Genomic DNA, 20,152 nt, shown 5'->3' on the forward strand with positions numbered 1-20,152 from the left:
TTAAAATAAAGTGGTGATCCTAACTGACCTAATACAGGGAATTTTTACTCTGATTAAATGTCAGGAATTGTGAAAAACTGAGTTTAAATTTATTTGGCTAAGGTGTATGTAAACTTCTGACTTCAACTGTAAATGGCAAAGGCTATTCTAATATATGATATGAATGATAATCTGATAAATAGATGTCCTTAGTAAAAGATTAAAAGATACAATTTTATCTTTACTGCCCATTATTCCTAAGAGATGGATGTGCTCCACCCACAGGATATAGGAAAACCAGCTGCTCACATCCCTTACATTCTGCTCTCTTCTCACCTTCGAGTTTTTCTCGCTCATATTAATTACCATTCATTCATTCCGTTGTGCCTTGTCTCTGTGACAGTGAACAAATGGGAGGGAGGGTCCATGGCTGTCACCCGAAAGAAGTCCTGAAGTGGCCCTCAATTATTAAAGCGTCAGTATGTAGTGGCTCTCTCTCTCTCTCTCTCTCTGTGTGTGTGTGTCTGTGTGTTTTGAAGCCTGGACCAGCAGTGTCTTGAAGACCAGCTGCTCCCTCTGTCTCCCCAGAGGGACATCATGCTACCATTCATTTTCAATTTAAGGCCAGGCGTTACCGTTTGTGTTCTGGCCCAAACTGGCTTGCTATGCCTGGTTGGTTCATACACAGAACCTCGCTCCTCTCCAGAACGTCCCAGACACACAGAGCCACCTAAGCCAGAACACAATTTGAGTCCTGGTTCGACGGGCCTGATTCAGTCCACCTTTCCTCCCAGAACCCTCCCTCTCTCTCTCACTCACTCACTCACTCACTCACTCACTCACTCACTCAATGACTGGCAGGCAGGCAGGCAGGCAGGCAGAGAGACATCCCCATCTAAGGAGCCAGAGGGCCCTGGAGGCCCCATCAATAATGCAGCCCTGGCCACACTGATTTGAGGAGACAACTGGTATTTAGTAGGCTGCTCGCTAACCCCAAAAAGCGCTTCTTCCTTCGCACCAGTTAGCCTTGTTTTCTGTCAGCGATCAACGCTGATTTAGATGTACAACCAACCGGTAGAGTGATTCAGGAAATCAGATCGCCCCGGTACAATAGCATAGCCGCTGCAGTAGAGCGTCAGCGCACACGGACACTCACAACACACGGGCTCAGGTGAGGGCTCCAGGTTCGACGCATGCTGGTCATGAAACACGGCCCCCATTGATTTTTGAAAGCTTCACTTTTTCTCTTTGCCGTTTTCTTTGATTATTAATTCACGGAGTCAAAAGAGAACTGCCCGATGTTCTTAAATCATGACAGCTCACTGGCTTCATCATGGGTTGGAGAAATGCTATATCATTCATGTACAACACACTCCATAACTGTTGCCTATCTTTGGAAACACTTTGCATACATGCACTGTAGAGGACGACCCAAGAAAATTATCTTTCACTGTAGATTATGGATCTCTTGGATGCATCATTTGTGTGCTGAAGCAAAAGGATATTGGATACAATTTCTCACAATAATTCAATGTTTCATATCAGAAAACTTTACCTGTTTTAGAGTGAATGTCTTCAATGGTTAACATCATTTCCTCATTGGTTTGAGTGTAATGTTCCGATTCTATAAGTCCAGCATGATGATGAAACTGACTTGTAAGGCAGACTTCTGCTACTGGGCGGTGGACAGACTGATATGTGCTATAGGTCCAATAACAGTGTTCTCTGGCCTCTCAACGTGCTTCGGGCTGCAAAGGAGTTATCTTAGTGACAGTATCTACATACTCTACCCTCCTGCTTTCACGGTAATAGAGTCACATGTACAATATGTATTTCTTGCTAAAATCATCAGTGAAATGAAGTTAATAAGAGTATGTGACTAATCAGTGTTCAGTTATCAAGTTCCTGAGTGTTTTCTTATCTATCCTTATGGCCCCTTTCATTCCTAATGAAGTGTCCAGCTCGTCCATTCCAAAATAATTCACTAGAGGGAGCTGACGCTAAAGATCTCGTCTAAACAAAATGTCTTCCTTCCCCTACTTGGACGATGCACACTGAGCGAAAATATAAACGCAACATGCAACAATTTCAAAGATTTTACTGGGGTGCAGTTCATATAAGTAAATCAGTCAATTGAAATAAATAAATTAAGCCCCAATCAATGGATTTCACATGACTGGGAATGCAGATATACATCTGTTGGTCACAGATACCTTAAAACAAAAGGTAGGGGCTTGGATCAGAAAACCAGGCAGTACCTGGTGTGACCACCATTTGTCTCATGCAGCGCGACACATCTCCGAGTTGTTCAGAGTTGATCAGTCTGTTGATTGTGGCCTGTGGAATGTTGTCCCAGGAAAAATGTACTTTCTATGCCTGTGTTATGTGGTTGTCTCACCTAGCTATCTTAAGATGAATGCATCAACTGTAAGTATCTCTGGATAAGAGCTTCTGCTAAATGACTAAAATGTAAATGTTATGACCCCATACATCTGCCCGGTACAGTTGAAACCGGGATTCATTCGTGAAGAGCACACTTCTCCAGCATACCAGTGTCCATTGAAGGTGAGCATTTGCCCACTGAAGTCGGTTACGAGGCCAAACTGCAGTCAGGTCAAGACCCTGGTGAGGACAACACACACGCAGATGAGCTTCCCTGAGATGGTTTCTGACTGTTTGTGCAGAAAATCTTCAATTGTACAAACCCACAGTTTCATCAGTTGTCCGGGTGGCTGGTCTCAGATGATCCCGCAGGTGAAGAAGCTGGATGTGGAGGTCCTTGACTGGTGTGGTTACATGTGGTCTGCGGTTGTGAGGCCAGGTGGATGTACGGCTAAATTATCTAAAACAACGTTAGAGGTGGCATTTGGTGGAGAAATTAACGTTCAGTTCTATGGCAACAGCTCTCATGGACATTCTTGTAGTCAGCATGCCAATTGCACGCTCCCTCAAAACTTGAGACATCTGTGGCATTGTGTTGTGTGACAAAACTGCACATTTTAGAGTGGCCTTTTATTGTCCCCAGCGCAAGGTGCACCTGTGCAATGTTCACGCTGTTTAATCCATTTCCAACCTCTCAGATGGATGGACTATATTGGCAAATGTCAAATAAATGCTCACTAACGGCAATGTAAACAAATTTGAGCAAAACAATTGAGAGAAGTAAGCTTTTTCTGAGTATGGAACATTTCTGGGATCTTTTAATTCAGGTCATGAAACATGGGACCAACACTTTACATGTTGCATTGATATTTTCGTTCAGTTTATTGTGTACTAGACCTATGCATTATTGTCAATTTCTCAAATTGTTGTTCATGTAGTGAGTTCGCAACTCTGTGAAAAGTTCTATTTTAGATGAAGAACATATTTTCAAATGACGAGTGAACGAACATACACCGTTTCCTCCCAAAGACCAGTTCAATATAAATAATTATTCAAAACATCATCATGTCCATCTGCTTTGATCAGGTGACGACGTCATGTTTGTTTGTCCCATGTTTTGATGCTGTTGATGAGTAAGGAACCAATAAATGAATCATACAACCTATTAGTGGTATCCTCTCTATGGGACGCTGCCATTCATCTACAGACGTTCACACAAATCCATTTTTCAGTTAAGCATAATTAGCTATGTTTATTAATATTTACAATTTAGTCTTTTCAAACATCTTATCTTATCTAACGCCAGCTAAAGACCGGAGACCGCCGCTCTTAGCGGATGAATTCTTGACGATGCTCCTCTCACAAGATCTAAGAAGATCACCCAGAAGGATCTCCATGCCATTTCCTCCTCCTCCGTGCTTGTTGATCCCTGCTCCCCCATCCCCACCTCCTCCCCATGCTCCCTTTTTTCTCTTTCCCACTCTATGCTTCCCTCCACTTGTTTGATATATATATATATATATATGTGTCCCCCCCCCCCCCCCCCCCCCACCCCGCCTCCGCCATATAATAACTTCTTATACAAAATACATGATCTATCTGGTCAAACTGGGTGAACTTAAATATACCTGTCAAGTGGAACAACTTGGAAGTTTTTCCCCGCTACAACCCCTCTCTCTCTACTGGGGTCTGAGGGAGGCGAATCCACACGGGTTTTAATTAAAAAAGAAGAGGAACCCATGTTCCAGGATGTACAGTGTTTCTTCTAAATGAGGGGAGCTTGTGCTCGCCGGCAGGCGAGAGCAAAGAGCCGAGACCTTGCTGCAGTGGGAGCCGGCTTCTTGTGGCTTTCATCACTTCCACTTCGTATATACCTCCTCAGAAGTTTCCGGAGAGAGGCATCTGTCTCTCTGACTTGAGTGTTGAATTGGGAAGATGGCGAGTGGGGGTGGAGAGGTTGGTTTGGAGAGGGGGAGGGATAGAGAGAAGGGTTAGGAGAAAAGAGAGAGAAAAAGTGGGGGAGAGGGAGAGAGAGGGGAACGTGAGTGATACTCTCCAATTGTTCTGACTGCATAGAGGGTAACTATAAATGTAATGTGTTGATTTTGCTATCTTAGTTAATACAGGATATTGGTCGATACACCACTGTAAATGATTGATGATTGTGTATTGCGACAGCGTCCAGAAAGTACAATTAGAAGCAGAAACATCATAGGAACCATTCCGTGGCATGTTTAAAACGTTTTACTTATTTGGACCTCTTTGTTTTCTTTCTTGGATCCAGATTGTTCATTGTTTGTGTGTTTGTAAATATGTTTTTAATAATTGAGCTTATTGAGGTTCTGTTTCCAATATTTTCCTTTCTAGTCCAATAGCCTCATAAAACCATCATCATTAAATATCTATGATTATCATCATAACAAATGCAATGATAAAAGACAGATCAACATTTTAATTAACTGTGGATCTTATCCACAGAATATTTAGAAATAGGGTACGTGCTATGTGTATGTAAAGCAACATATTATAAAAACCATATATCACCAGTTTGACCCAAACAAACAGAGATGTTAAAAGAAACAGAGATGTTAAAATGACTCTTTAGGTCAGGACGTTCTCTAGCAGTCATCTTCCCATCTTTCTCTGCCTACTGTTTCCTTCTTTTAACAACCAGAAATCTGTAACTTTGGTTGATTTCTCTTGATGTATATGAAAGTACATTTTTAAAAACCAAGCAACCATGACATCTAGTGGAGATTTGCCCATCATACAGCATCTACAACCCGAGAATGTGTTGGATGTATGGAAGTGGTGAATGACCATAAAGACCAAAAACATACAAACTGAGATCTAACATCAATATGTTATGTACAATTTCATCCTAAAATGTCAAAACTGTTGAAACAATACAAATACGATCTCTAGGCTACCCCAGAAAACTACAATTTTCTTTTGAATCATTGTTTAAAATAATATGATATAATCAAGCCTTTGAGTATGTCGTAGTACCATTGTTTGTGTTTCCTTATCATTTTCAGACTAATAACAGTCCAAGAATTCATTGCGCCCCAAAATGCATTCAGAACGTTGCACATCTAGGCCAGGAGCCAGAGACTAAAGAAACGTCTGAACCTTACAAAAGGTTAAGCTTTTCACATGCTAGTCTCCAGCCACTCTGTCAAGACATCCTTGTAAATCTGAAGGGGAATTTAAGAGGTAGCAACACTCACCGATGGACAATAACTGACAATCCGTCAGTTACTGCATACCACAGCAAGACTATAAGGTTAAAGTGAGAGTGGTAAAGAGAAAGAAAACCACAGAAGGTAGGAATTGATTACTTTAAAAGTTTTCAATGTCTAAAATGTTTGACCATTTCCTCAGTGCTCATTCCATTGTAATAGATATGCCAGTAAGGACAACTCATGTTCCCATGTTGCTTTTGTAAACTCTGATGTCAACACAAAGACAACTGTGCTAGAGTTGTAGTATTCCCTGAAGTGTTCTTATTCTGTACTCTCCATTATGAGGTCATCACATATAGCTGTTCATAATTGATGAGGCTGGAAGAGATGGATAACAACTTAAAATGGTGTTACAACTCAAATCTTTAGCTCACCAGTCTTTCCTAATAATACATGAATAAATTACAGACACAAGTGAAACACGTAAAGGGGTGATTCATTGCCATCTTCACAATGGCTGAATTGACAGCCTGTTATATTGAGTAATTACTACATATTGCAATGTTAGCATTTTCCATGTGTGTTGGATGAGACATACAAGCCCTGTGGCCAATGGTTTATGCTAGCCCTCATGGAGTGGGGACCTCATGGGTAGCCTGCCTACGTACGTACCCCTCCGAGGGGGTCGGGATGGGAGGCGAGGGGCGAGGGCTTCCACCATCTAGAGATAATGGATTCCAGGTGGTGTCTCCTCCTTCCACCTTTCCCTCACTCCTTTTTAGAGAGGTATGTGCTTGTTGTAATTATACCGTTGGATTATTTGACGGATTTAGGGTTTTAGGATAATGTTTTCATACGCCTAGAGTTCTGGGATTTGTTGAAAACTCCTATACACTGGAATCATATACACTGGAACCTCCTACTAAGCAAGGTAAACAAAGCAACATAAAGCTGAAACTCAATCATCAAGGACAGCAGTTAATATATCCTCTGAATATTTGCATGAATCCACACAAATATGGTTACTCGAAGCCAATGATTTGATTAAGGATTCATAAAAGAACATCAGAGAAAGGTCCAATATTATCTTTATAACTCAGTTCAAACCTTTAATGCTCCCTCAGATCTATATTTATATTCCCTTACTCCCTATTAAAGCCCTGTTTACTTCCTTGTGTATTTGATGGTTAGATGTTGTTTCTACGACAGGGGAACTCTTTCTTGCCAAGTTCACCCTCCCTGGGAACAGTTTCAACCGTAGTCATCAAGCGTTTTATTCTGTTACCGATTAAGTGTTACCATCTGTAGAGCGGTAAGGGCACTTTTGAAGCCGGCCCAGGTCACATGTTCGTGATCATACACTATTAAATGAAAAAGAAAACAAAAGGCATCAAGGCATTAAGATAAAAAACGATAAGAGTTGAAATTAGTTGTGAAAAAACTAACTGATAATAAACCGCCTTTTCGAGCTATATCAGTTTTGGTTTGTTAACAAGCCCTGGAAAGAAAATCACTCCTAACACTTGGAATCCAAGTGAAACATTTCTGTGACAAAATGACATAAACTACCATCGTACTGTTTAAAAAGGATGAATGTGTTCTTAATGTTTGGAAAAGGTCAATTATTGGCACTTCATTCTGTCTATCCATGACAGCCATTTTTTATTATCTTACAGAAAGGCATCATCCAAAACATTATTCGCATCATTCTATATTTTCACTTCTGTGTTCTAGCCAATAGTCTCAAAGACAGAGTCGCTCACTGCACTCATTGCACTTTCCAAAATGTAATTTATATCTGGATGTCAGAATGTTTTGGTTGTAACTTCATTAATGATGATTAATCGCTGAACAATGTTCCAGTTGTTTGTGTTGGATGATATTCAACATGGACGCCAGAACGCTGCTCTTATCCAAATCAACGCTTTCACTTGAGTCACATTAGTCAGCCGTACTGCTGTCTGACAGTCTTCTATGTCATCATCTGTCTTGGTTTGTGACCTCTTTGTATATCGTGGCAGTCGTATAAATCTGTACGTTTACTATTTTAGCGTCCAAGCATTAGACATTATAATTCACTTAGCTACATCTGGACAATTTTACTTTCTGATAGTGTTTTGGCGTATAGCTGAATAATTTGTCTGTAAAACTCTTTTTTTAACAACAGCCCCCTGTTGCTTGTTTGCAATTACAAGGGTCACGCCGTGTTTCCTGTTAGAAAGGTTTGGCTTGATGAAAGGAGTAATGGGAGTCAAATGTAATTGAGGGAATACATCAAATACTTAGTAAAAGTGCCCTTTCAGATGTTCATAATGTATTTGTATGAACTTCATGAGGGTTTAGGATAATGGAAATGGGGGCTATAGGAGCAGTTATCAGGTGGAGTAGTAAAACAAGATAGATTACACACCCATCAAAGACCCATTATTTATGAGTTGAGGTCCAAATCTCGTAAACAGAGATGTTAGAGGGAAGCGTTAGCACACAGATAATGTTAAACCACACAGTTTACACACTAACGGCCTCGGTGTAAATTATTCATGTTGCTGCCGTAGTTCGTTATCTTGGCTTTAAAGTGGGGATTGACCCTGACTGATCTCTATATCTCTCTGTACATACCTTTAGCATGACCTCTGTCTTGTCTGGCCTGTGTGTGTGTGTGTGTGTGTGTGTGTGTGTGTGTGTGTGTGTGTGTGTGTGTGTGTGTGTGTGTGTGTGTGTGTGTGTTTGTGTGTGTGTGTGTGTGTGTGTGTGTGTGTGTGTGTGTGTGTGTGTGTGTGTGTGTGTGTGTGTGTGTGTGTGTGTGTGTCACGGTTTCCAAACATTAAAATGACACTGAGTGCACAAAACCTTAAGAACTCCTTTCATGACTGATTGACATGGTGAATCCAGATGAAAGCTATGATCCCTTATTGATGTCACTTGTTAAATCCACTTCAAATCAGTGTAGATGAAGGGGAGGAGACAGGTTAAAGAAGGATTTTTAAGCCTTGAGACAATTGAGATATGGATTGTGTATTTGTGCCATTCAGAGGATTAATAGGAAAGACAAAATATTTAAGTGCCTTTGAACAGGGTAAAAAATGGGTTATGGCTTTTCAACCTCTGCCATATTGTGGATTCAGAGCTATCTATCTAATATAACTCAAAGGGTTTTCCTTAATGGAAGCTTCTCTAATGTCAAACATGTAAAGTGTGTTGTAGTGGAGGGCAGTTCTCTAGGCACTCTACTCTTTTCTATTTTTACCAATGACCTGCCACTGGCATTAAACAAAGCATGTGTGTCCATGTATGCTAATTATTCAACCAGATATGCATCAGCAACCACAGCTAATGAAGTCACTGAAACCCTTAACAAACGGTTGCAGTCTGTTTTGGAATGGGTGGCCAGTAATAAACTGGCCCCGAACATCTCTAAAACTAAGAGCATTGTATTTGGTACAAATGATTCCCTCAATTCTAGACCTCAGCTGAATCTGGTAATGAATGGTGTGGCTGTTGAACAAGTTGAGGAGACTAAATTACTTGGATGTTACCTTAGATTGTAAACTGTCATGGTCAAAACATATAGATTCAATGGTTGTAAAGATGGGGAGAGATCTGTCCGTAGTAAAGAGATGCTCTGCTTTTTTGACACCACATTGACACCACATTGACACCACATTGACACCACATTGACACCACATTGACACCACTAGTCCTGCAGGATCTGGCCCAGAACAGAGCGGCACATTTTGCTCTTCATTGTAATCAAAGGGCTGATATAGAGTGCATTCGGAAAGTATTCAGGCCCCTTGAATTTTTCCACATATTGTTACGTTACAGCCTTATTCAATTTTTTTTTTTATAAATAAAAATCATAATTAATCTGCACACAACAGCCCATAACGACAAAGCAAAAACAGTTTTTTTTTTTTTTTTTGCTATGAGACTTGAAATTTGCTCAGGTGCATCCTGTTTCCATTGATCATTCTTGAGATGTTTCTACAACTTGATTAGAGACAACCTGTGGTAAAATTAAATTGATTGGACTTGATTTGGAAAGGCACACACCTGTTTACATAAGGTCCCACAGTTGACAGTGCAGGTCATAGAAAAAACCAAGCCATGAGGTAGAAGGAATTGTCTATTGAGCTCCGAGACAGGATTGTGTCGAGGCACAGATCTCGGGAAGAGTACCAAACATTTCTGCACCATTGAAGGTCCCAAGAACACAGTGGCCTCCATCATTCTTAAATGGAAGAAGTTTGGAACTACCAAGACTCTTCCTAGAGCTGGCCGCCCGGCCAAACTGAGCAATCGGGGGAGAAGGGCCTTGGTTAGGGAGGTGACCAAGAACCCGATGGTCAATCAGACAGAGCTGCAGAGTTCCTCTGTGGAGATGAGAGAAACTTCCAGAAGGACAAACGTCTCTGCAACACTCCACCAATCAGGCCTTTATGGTAGAGTGGCCAGATGGAAGCCAGGCCTCAGTAAAAAGCAGACCTCAGTGACAGCCCGCTTGGAGTTTGCCAAAAGGCCCCAAAAGGACTCTCAGACTATGAGAAACAAGATTCTCTGGTCTGATGACACCAAGATTGAACTCTTTGGCCTGAATGACAAGTGTCACGTCTGGAGGAAACCTGGCATCATTCCTACGGTGATCATGGTGGTGGCAGTATCATGCTGTGGGGATGTTTTTCAGCAGTAGGGACAGGGAGACTAGTCAGGATCGAGGCAAAGATTAACGGAGCAAAGTATGGAGAGATCCTTGACGAAAACCTGCTCAAGAGTGCTCAGGACCTCAGACTGGGGCAAAGGTTCACCTTCCAACAGCACAACGACCCTTAGCACAGAGCCAAGACAATGCAGGAGTGGCTTCAGGACAAGCCACTCAGCTAAAGTCCGGACTTGAACCCGATCGAACATCTCTGGAGATGCCTGAAAATAGCTGTGCAGGGACGTTCCCCATCCAACCTGACAGAGCTTTAGAGAATCTGCAGAGAAGAATGGGAGAAACTCCCCAAATACAGGTGTACCAAACCTGTAGCGTCATACCCAAGAAGACTCGAGGCTGTAATTGCTGGCCAAGGTGTTTCAACAAAGTACTGAGTAAAGTGTCTGAATACTTATGTAAATGTAATTTTTTATTTTTTATTTATAGACTTGCAGAAAAATGTATAAAACCTTGTTTTTGCTTTGTCGTTATGGGGTGTTGTGTGTAGATTGATGAGGGGGAAAAAACGTTTTAATACATTTCAGAATAAGGCTGTAACGTAACAAAACGTGTATAAAGTCAAAGGGTCTGAATACTTTCCGAATGCACTGTAAATACTATGCGCGCCAGTCTCTCTTGGCTGAGAGTTGAGGAGAGACTAACTGCATCACTTCTTATTTTTATTAGAAACATTAATGTGTTGGAAATCTCAACTTGTTTTGCATAGTCACTTTACACACAGCTCTGACACACACTCTTACCCCACCAGACATGCCACCAGGGGTCTTTTCACAGTCCCCAAATCCAGAACAATTTCAAGAAAGACTACAGTATTATGTAGAGACATTATTGCATGGAACTCCACTCCATCTCATATTGCTCAAATGAACAGCAAGCCTGGTTTCAGAAAACAGATAAAGCAACACCTCACAGCACAACGCCTCTCCCCTATTTGACCTAGATTGTTTGTGTGTATGATTTGGTATTGATATGTAGGCTGCGTGTGCCTCTTTTCATTTATTTTTTATTGATGTAGTTCTGTCCTTGAGCTGTTCTTGTCTATTAATGTTCTGTATTATGTCATGTTTCATGTTTTGTGAGGACTCCAGGAAGACTATCTGCTGCTTTGCAACAGCTAATGGAGATCGTAACAAAATACCAAATGCCAAATGGTAGGAGCACCGGTTTGTGTCAAGAACTGCAACGCTGCTGTGGTTTTCACACTCTACAGTTTCCTTGTGTGTATCAAGAATGGTCCACCACCTAAAGGACATCCAGACAGCTTGACACAACCGTGACACAATATTAGGAAGGTGTTCTTAATGTTTTGTACAATCAGTGCATGTTAAGTTCCCAGAAGCTCCTACTTGGGTAATACTTTGGTTTCTGAACCAGATTATTGCTCAACATTGGAATAATACAAGATTAAATGCATGAGGGTTAAATATGTGATGTCATAGCTAAAGGATTACATTTGAAACACATCCCATGAAGCCGACAAAGGCTCTTACTCATACGATGAAGGGTGAGCCTGTTGGTTGATCTCAGACACATTGTCTTCACATGCATAGGAACTGAAGCCACATTTGCCTCAGCTATGGGGACTCAGAGCTGAGGGAACACAGGCCTCGTGAAGAGAGGAGCTTTTATCCAGATCAAAACCAGCTCTGATCTCATCTGGACCCTTCTGTTCCTGAAAAACAACACCGTTGTCCTGTAAACACACACCAGTGGAATGGGAGGACGTCCACACGAGACACACACACACACAAAGGCATGGACACACACACAAAAACACACACTCTCTCTTTGTCTAAGCCCACTCCTCCTGCAATTCCCGTCTTTCCCTCCCCTGGTGCAGCACACCCCTTCAGTGCTGTAATTAGGAGACAGATGAAAGCAATACCGTCTTGTGTGTCAATGTAGCTGGTTACATCGAGCCAATCAACCCAGGCCATGGGCCCAGGTAAGCAAAATATGGGTACATCAGCTGTGAACATCCAGCCCCTCCCCTCTGGCCCTCTAGCCCCATAAAGGTGACTGCCCGTAACCCCTGGTGACACGTGATGTTGTCTTTGTGTAATTAAATCATCCTGGCTCTCGGGTCCATCCCATGAGATCTCCAATGAGGATTTGGAAACCTAGCTCGGGCAATCCCCACAGGTCAGGGTCAGCTGTTATTCTTGGATGTGTTTCAAGGGACCGCAAGTTCTCACTGGGATCTCGGAAAAATTTGCCCCTTGGAAAAACAAGGCAGAGGAATTGGGATTTGGGCCTCGGTCGGACATTGGGTACACAGTAATTTAGGTCCTGTGCCTCGCCCCAGAGGCCCGAGTAGCCAAGGCTATGCATGGAAAGGTTCCTCCGGGCTCCTCCATAGGTGGTCTCCCATTTCAAAGAGGCTGGAGGTCTAGAGGCTTGTTTCCTGAATAACAGGCTCTTTATTTATTATTTAAGGACACACTGACTGGCTGTAGATCCTATGCTTTGCATCAGACCCGTAACAGGATTTGGCCTGAGAGGTCTTTGTGATGACAGAACTTCTTGTTGTTGTCTACTCCTCATTGTACCATTGTTATGGGGACGGAGGAATACAGTCATACCGGGCGCACTACTCCAAAGAGAACGTGACAAGACGCCTCTGAAGAGACCCTCTCCGTCAATGAATTGGGTCGACAAAGAAAGGGGGCCGTCTGAAACACCGTAAGGGGTGTGGAGAATAAGCGCAAAATAGAGACAAGAGACAAGTCCTCTTGTACTCTTTCATTTTTAAAGACTGAGGCGCAGGCGACTCTTCCTTACCTAAACACTACAGGCCACCTCTTACTCTGGCTACCATGGTGTTCATGCACCTTGGAAGTAGATGGAACATATTATTAGAGTATCAAGTTGCAGTAAGTGGCCATTCTCTGTCTGGTCCTAAAACAACACTTTGTCATTATCATCGGTTCAGACTATGTTACAGTGCAGCTTGACAACGTAGGGCTTCTTAGGAAATGTCATCCGCCAGGAGAAGTACATTTCTCAGAGAGCTCCCTTCTGTATTGAATTCCCTGAGCTAATATTGAGTTCCGAGGTTCCCAGCAGAACCACATTTCTCGGGGTGAAAGATGACGGGAGAGCCCCTTTCAACAACACACACAGGAAGTAGAATAGGCCTGATCGTTCCTCAGTAAAACATCACTCTAAAATCAAATCACAATTTATTCGTCACATGCTTCGTAAACAACAGGTGTGGACTAACAGTGAAATGTTTACTTACAGGCCCTTTTCAACAATGCAGAGAGAAAGAAAATAGAGAAATAATAGAAAAGTAAAACACGTAATAATAAAAGTAATAAATACACAATGAGTAACGATAACCTTGCTCTTTACACGGGGTACCAGTACCAGTTGATATGTAGGGGTACGAGGTAATTGAGGTAGAATAAAGGGCAAAAAGGTTTGAGGCAGATTCTTAAATAGTTAACCAATAGCTACGCGGACTAACTATTTAGCAGGCTTATGGCTTGGGGACAGAAGCTGTTCAGGGTCCTGTTGGTTCCAAACTTGGTGCATCGGTAACACTTTCCATGCGGCAGCAGAGAGCACAGTCTATGACTTGTTAAATCACACACCGTCAGCCGTCCACTCGTCCAGACAGACTGCCCAAGACAAGTGTGGGTCCAAAATAGCACTGTAGTACATTACCTTTGACCAGAGCCCTATGGTTCCTCATCAAAAGTAGTGCACAATATTGGGAAATAGGTACCAGACTAAATCACTCACCAGCAGCCGTCCACACAGACTGCCCAAGACAAGGCAATTGCATAATTCTGTCATAGAGCCATTTCTCATTGGTTGTTCAGATCAGTGCCCTCTGACACACTCTGACAATGAATCAAATCAAATTTCAAATCGAATCAAATGTATTTATATAGCCCTTCGTACATCAGCTGATATCGCAAAGTGCTGTACAGAAACCCAGTCTAAAAGCCCAAACAGCAAGCAATGCTGGTGTAGAAGCACGGTGGCTAGGAAAAACTCCCTAGAAAGGCCAAAACCTAGGAAGAAACCTAGAGAGGAACCAGGCTATGAGGGGTGGCCAGTCCTCTTCTGGCTGTGCCGGGTGGAGATTATAACAGAACATGTCCAAGATGTTAAAATGTTCATAAATGACCAGCATGGTCAAATAATAATAATCACAGTAGTTGTCGAGGGTGCAGCAAGTCAGCACCTCAGGAGTGAATGTCAGTTGACTTTTCATAGCCGATCATTAAGAGTATCTCTACCACTCCTGCTGTCTCTAGAGAGTTGAAAACAGCAGGTCTGGGACAGGTAGCACGTCCGGTGAACAGGTCAGGATTCCATAGCTGCAGGCAGAACAGTTGAAACTGGAGCAGCAGCAGGGCCACGTGGACTGGGGAAAGCAAGGAGTCATCATGCCAGGTAGTCCTGAGGCATGGTCCTTGGGCTCAGGTCCCCCGAGAGAGAGAAAGAAAAAGAGAAAGAGAGAATTAGAGAGAGCATACTTAAATTCACACAGGACACCGGATAAGACAGGAGAAGTACTCCACATATAACAAACTGACCCTAGCCCCCCGACACATCAACTACTGCAGCATAAATACTGGAGGCTGAGACAGGAGGGGTCAGGAGACACTGTGGCCCCATCCGATGATACCCTCGGACAGGGCCAAACAGGAAGGATATAACCCCACCCACTTTGCCAAAGCACAGCCCCCACACCACTAGAGGGATATCTTCAACCACCAATTTACCATCCTGAGACAAGGCCGAGTATAGCCCACAAAGATCTCCCCCACGGCACAACCCAAGGGGGGGCGCCAACCCAGACAGGAAGATCACGTCAGTGACTCAACCCACTCAAGTGACGCACCCCTCCTAGGGACGGCATGGAAGAGCACCAGTAAGCCAGTGACTCAGCCCCTGTAATAGGGTTAGAGGCAGAGAATCCCAGGGGAGATAAATACAAGGTATATGAATCCAGTTGACCTCTATGTCTAGCTGTTGATCACTTTATGTAGAACTTTATACTGCCTCGAAGACAGATCAACGGTTTCATGTTGAATCAAAACTACCATAGGGACCAGTAGATGTCTACAGAACAGCATATTTTCCTCTTACATGCATATTTGTGGATATTTACGGTGGTTTGTTGAAATGTCTGTTCAGTTCAGCCACTGGTAAAGCCAGGAGACTTGTACTGGACTGGACAGTGTCCAACCTAAACACTATCCTCTATGCAGCAGTGGGCTGGTATGTAGGCTACTCAGATGCTAATCTGAGTGTAGGCCCTTCACTCTTAACACATGGTGGAGTTGACACTAGCATTGAAAAAACTTGAATAATTATAAGCACGCTGTACAGTAGGCTACGTTGTTATAAGGGTGTTGTTTGGCATCAATCAGATTGTTACATTGGGATTTGTGACATCACCCATCACTGAAAGCAAAAAGGTAGATGAGCAAATTGAACCACACGCACCGAGGGATTTTTCTACACGGTTGTATTAACTGTTAGAAGAAATGCTTAGACAAGATTTGACAAACAAGGGCCTTAGGCACTAACAACAACCTGGTGTCATGGTGGTTGAGCACTATCCCCCGGGTTATTAGCACTTTTAATGACTCCCCATTTGACCATGGAGCCAGCAAGGGGCTGGATCATTAGCAAGGCTACTGGGGCCATGCTTCCAGGTGGAGGTATGGCTGTGGGGTGATCCTCTATACTGGTGCATGTAATCTACTCTCCTCAGAGGGTCGCTAACAGCAGGACGTCCCCTCTCTCATGCTGTTCCATGGATGATGACCTCCGTGAACCCGAACAGCATGTTGGGTGGTAATGAAGGACACTACATTTTCCGTAGCAGCTGAGGAGCGTTGGTAGCAACAACAAAAAAAGCAGTACATATTGTGCTGTTCTATCGCGCCTGCAGTGATGTCTGCTGGGAAAAAAAACGGTGTTTGTTGTTTGCAGTAACTTCTTTGTTGTTGTAATATCCCAAATGGACACGGCTGTTCCACCATTAAAGATTCCAGCTTTAAGCCACGGGTTCATATTCAACAGCTACGGGTTCATATGACATATAGTTTTTATTGACATTTTATGACGTTTATTTGACAGGGACCGTGTACAATTAAAACACACATCTCGCAGACAATGTTACGCATCGTCTTGAATAAGAGTTTGCATTTGGCGACATGCGTCATTTCATATTATATAACTCTATTCGATGAAAGCTTGGAGTCAGTCAATAGATTTGTTGATATTGTTAACTCATTATGAATATAATGTAATTGTGTTTAATATTCCTATGTAATAGAAGAGGCTGCCCAGGTTATATTAAATACATCACTTAACCGATGTTACCTGAATCCTGGCTGGAGAGGCATGCTTAACTCAAACTGGTGCACAAATCATTGATTTACATAAAAAGGTTTGTTATGCAGAAATATTTCACAATCGTCATTTTTCTTCCCTTTACACAATAGCGTGTTCTCAGCCACTCTCTTGTGCTATAATATTGAACATTAGAAGCCACCTACCAATCCACCTTAACACACGAGTTATTTTCTGTTATGCATCTCATGATGTGTTTCTTTTCAGATGACCCCAGTGGGGAATGTTATAACGTGAGGAACTGTAGTTCAATGGCTAAATAGACAAGCTTTACAACATGTATATTTTGATTTCCAGCAACATATACATTCTAACCTCTCATCTAAACTGTGTTGCATATCTTCACAAGTTCCCACACAGTTTTCCTCTTCATCTAGCATGTCGTGCTTAGAAAGCTGACATAACTGCTGGGGCTAGTATGCTCTGTGGTTAAAGAAGATTCAACAAAAACAACACAGCTATGGATGCAAGGACTGACCCAAAGAATGACCCAAGGACTGACCCAAAGACTGACCCAAGGACTGACCCAAAGACTGACCCAAGGACTGACCCAAGGACTGACCATCTCTCCAGAAATGGATGACTTCTGCTGTAAAAGGAGTGTCATTTAGGCTCTCTTTAGACTCTAGTATATTCTGTATATTACACTTTCCCAAGCCACAGTTCACTAGTTCCCTAGGGGACCATTCACTCAGTCACGTAGCCCTGTAGAAAGAGTTGGTGTGAATCTCAAATGGCACCCTATTCCCTATATAGTGTACTAGGTTTTGAACATGGCCCTTTTCCTTAGTCACGTAGACTGTAGAAGTAGTGTACAACATATGGAATAGGGTGCCATTTGGGATGCTGAAACCTTAGTCGATCCATCACAACTTCACTAAAGTAAGCCTCTATCTTCTTTTCACAATGTCATGTGATCAAAACACGTTTGGATAGCTAAAACATAATATTTGTCCTCGCTTGCATAGCAGACGTGCTCTGTTCCGTCAGGACATGTTGGTGTAAACATCCACAGGAAACCATGAGGACTTCCTCAACACATGGTTCTGTGAGGAAGACAGTTTCTGTGCTCTCTCTCTCTCTTTCTCTGCCTTTCTCTGCCTTTCTCGCTCTTGCTCTGTCTCTCGGTCTCCGTCTCTGTCTCTCTCACTCTCCTTCTCTCTCTCGCTCTCTGTATGTCTGGAGTTTGTTCCATGTGAACCAACCATCGTCAGATGATCTAAACCATCCGCCAGGAGACATCTGGTTGTCTGAGTCATTACTGACTGATCCAGACGGTACATTATTGAGTCATGACACTGTGTGGATGTACATAAATGCTATTTACACAATTAAAAAGCTCAATCGTCAAGCCTGGTCTTGCTATATCCCATTGTAAACTAGGAGAGGAGCATCGCCTCCAGGATCGTGTGTGTGTGTTGGCGTGCATGTGTGTGAAGGATCGCCTCCAGGGTTGAACAAGTTGAATGTCATACGTACATATCTTTGTGAGATTTACACGAGCATGAGTCATGACATGATGCAGCATGCTTCAAAATGGCAACTAACCCCGTTATCACAGCCCAGACCTCCCCCATATGTAATTGTGGTCACAAAGCTGTTTAAGTTCATGTGAACTAGGTTTCCTTGTGCCAGTTTGAGCTTGATATGTGAGTACAGTGGTGAGACTGCAGCTCTGTTTTGTTCTCATAAATCCAGGAAATGGTAGTCTTATGATCTTATAATATCTGTTCTTCATTTCTTAGCTTTTTCTTTCGTCTTGCCAAATGGCACTGTCCTTAACTTCCTCTCAGGATGTGGGGAAAACTGAGGTTTTTCTTTGTGTTGAAACGTGCGTGTTTCCCCAGTTCTCTCTCTTCCCCCACATGACATGCTGTGCGGTGTCACACAAATTCCCATAAACAACAAAAACTGGCCTCAGAATTTCAACATTCTTTAAGTCTTGAATTGTCTTGAACAAGTCGAGTTCAATGCACTTCTCCATCAATCTGAAACAACCAGGCGACCCCAACAGACCTAATGTCAGGCTACTGGAAGGAAACACCCAACAATAAGAACACAACGATTAAAACAGCAGCACAAAATCTATGGTCAACAACCCACATCTGCATGACTGTGGTACTGTGTAGCAGACCTGGGGTCAAATACTATTTTGAATCTTTCAAATAGTTTCAGCATTTGTTTTAGCCTGCCTGGAGTGCCAGGTGGGCAGGGTGTGCATGCACTTTTGGGGCTTTTTAATTGTTTCCATTGCAACAGGTAAGCTCAATCGAGTTTAGCTAAAGTATTTGAAAGATTTCAAATAATATTTGAACCCAGGTCAGCTGTGTAGCTCTGCCCGTTGTAGGCTTGGCTGTGCATGCCATGCCCATTTCCTACCCTTTGATCCCTTAACACAGGAAACCACTGGATATAACAGGGTTTAGTCTGTATTACTCCCTCCAACCCAGAGACTGATGGACTCCGATGGTAAGACTGGGTACTGGCACAGTCTGTACGGCAGATTACTCATATCCTAAAGGCAACCACCAAACTGTCGAGAAGATACTGGCATCCGACCAGCAAATGGGCAGTACTGTTCTGTCACAACACTTAACTGTAACTCCCCAATCCCTCACAAAGTTAAACAATGGAGAATGCAATTGTGTTAGAATAGATTCATCTGCCAGGGTTTATACAACGGGTGGGTCTAATCCTGGATGCTGATTAGTTAAAACCGCATTCCAGCCGGTGTCTATTCCACAAGTTACCACCGGCTAAAGCTATGATTTCTTTTAGACTAGCAATTGGTTTTAAATAGTCCCCAGATTTGTATAAACCTTGCTGTCTATCTAATATTGTTTCAATATTGAAATTTGATCTCCAGCTGTCCCAAAGTAATGAACGTGTAGGAGTCGGGTGTCGGAACGAGACAGACAGGCAGGCAGCTATTCTTAGCCAGTCGAAATCATGAATTGGCTTCATTTTTATGGATATATAAACTCAGCAAAAAAATAAAAGTCCCTTTTTCAGGACCCTGTCTTTCAAAGATAATTCGTAAAAATCCAAATAACTTCACAGATCTTCAATGTAAAGGGTTTAAACACTGTTTCCCATGCCGTAAGGCTCCCAACCGTAAGGCTATCCAGAGGGTAGTGAGGTCTGCACAACGCATCACCGGGAGCAAACTACCTGCCCTCCAGGACACCTACACCAACCGATGTCATAGGAAGGCCAAAAAGATCATCAAGGACATCAACCACCCGAACCAATGCCTGTTCACCCCGCGATCATCCAGAAGGCAAGGTCAGTACAGGTGCATCAAAGCAGGGACCGAGAGCCTGAAAAACAGCTACTATCTCAAGGCCATCAGACTGTTAAACAGCCATCACTAACATTGAGTGGCTGCTACCAACATACTGACTCATCTCTAGCCACGTTAATAATGAAAAATGTATGTAATAAATGTATCACTAGCCATTTTAAACAATGCCACTTTATATAATGTTTACATACCCCACACTACTCA

The 20,152-nt window shown here is 42.7% G+C and overlaps 1 protein-coding gene across 1 annotated transcript in view; it reads left to right on the forward strand.

Annotated features, from left to right (window-relative positions):
- Window positions 1-5,534: 5,534 nt before the first annotated feature.
- Window positions 5,535-20,152, forward strand: part of LOC139374709 (endothelin receptor type B-like) — a 43,276-nt gene continuing 28,658 nt past the window's right edge. The window contains exon 1 of the mRNA XM_071115813.1: window positions 5,535-5,687. The gene's annotated coding sequence lies outside the window, so the exon portion shown is untranslated. The remainder of the gene's footprint in view (window positions 5,688-20,152) is intronic.

Source organism: Oncorhynchus clarkii, chromosome 19, assembly GCF_045791955.1.
Source record: "Oncorhynchus clarkii lewisi isolate Uvic-CL-2024 chromosome 19, UVic_Ocla_1.0, whole genome shotgun sequence".
Lineage (NCBI taxonomy): Eukaryota > Metazoa > Chordata > Actinopteri > Salmoniformes > Salmonidae > Oncorhynchus > Oncorhynchus clarkii.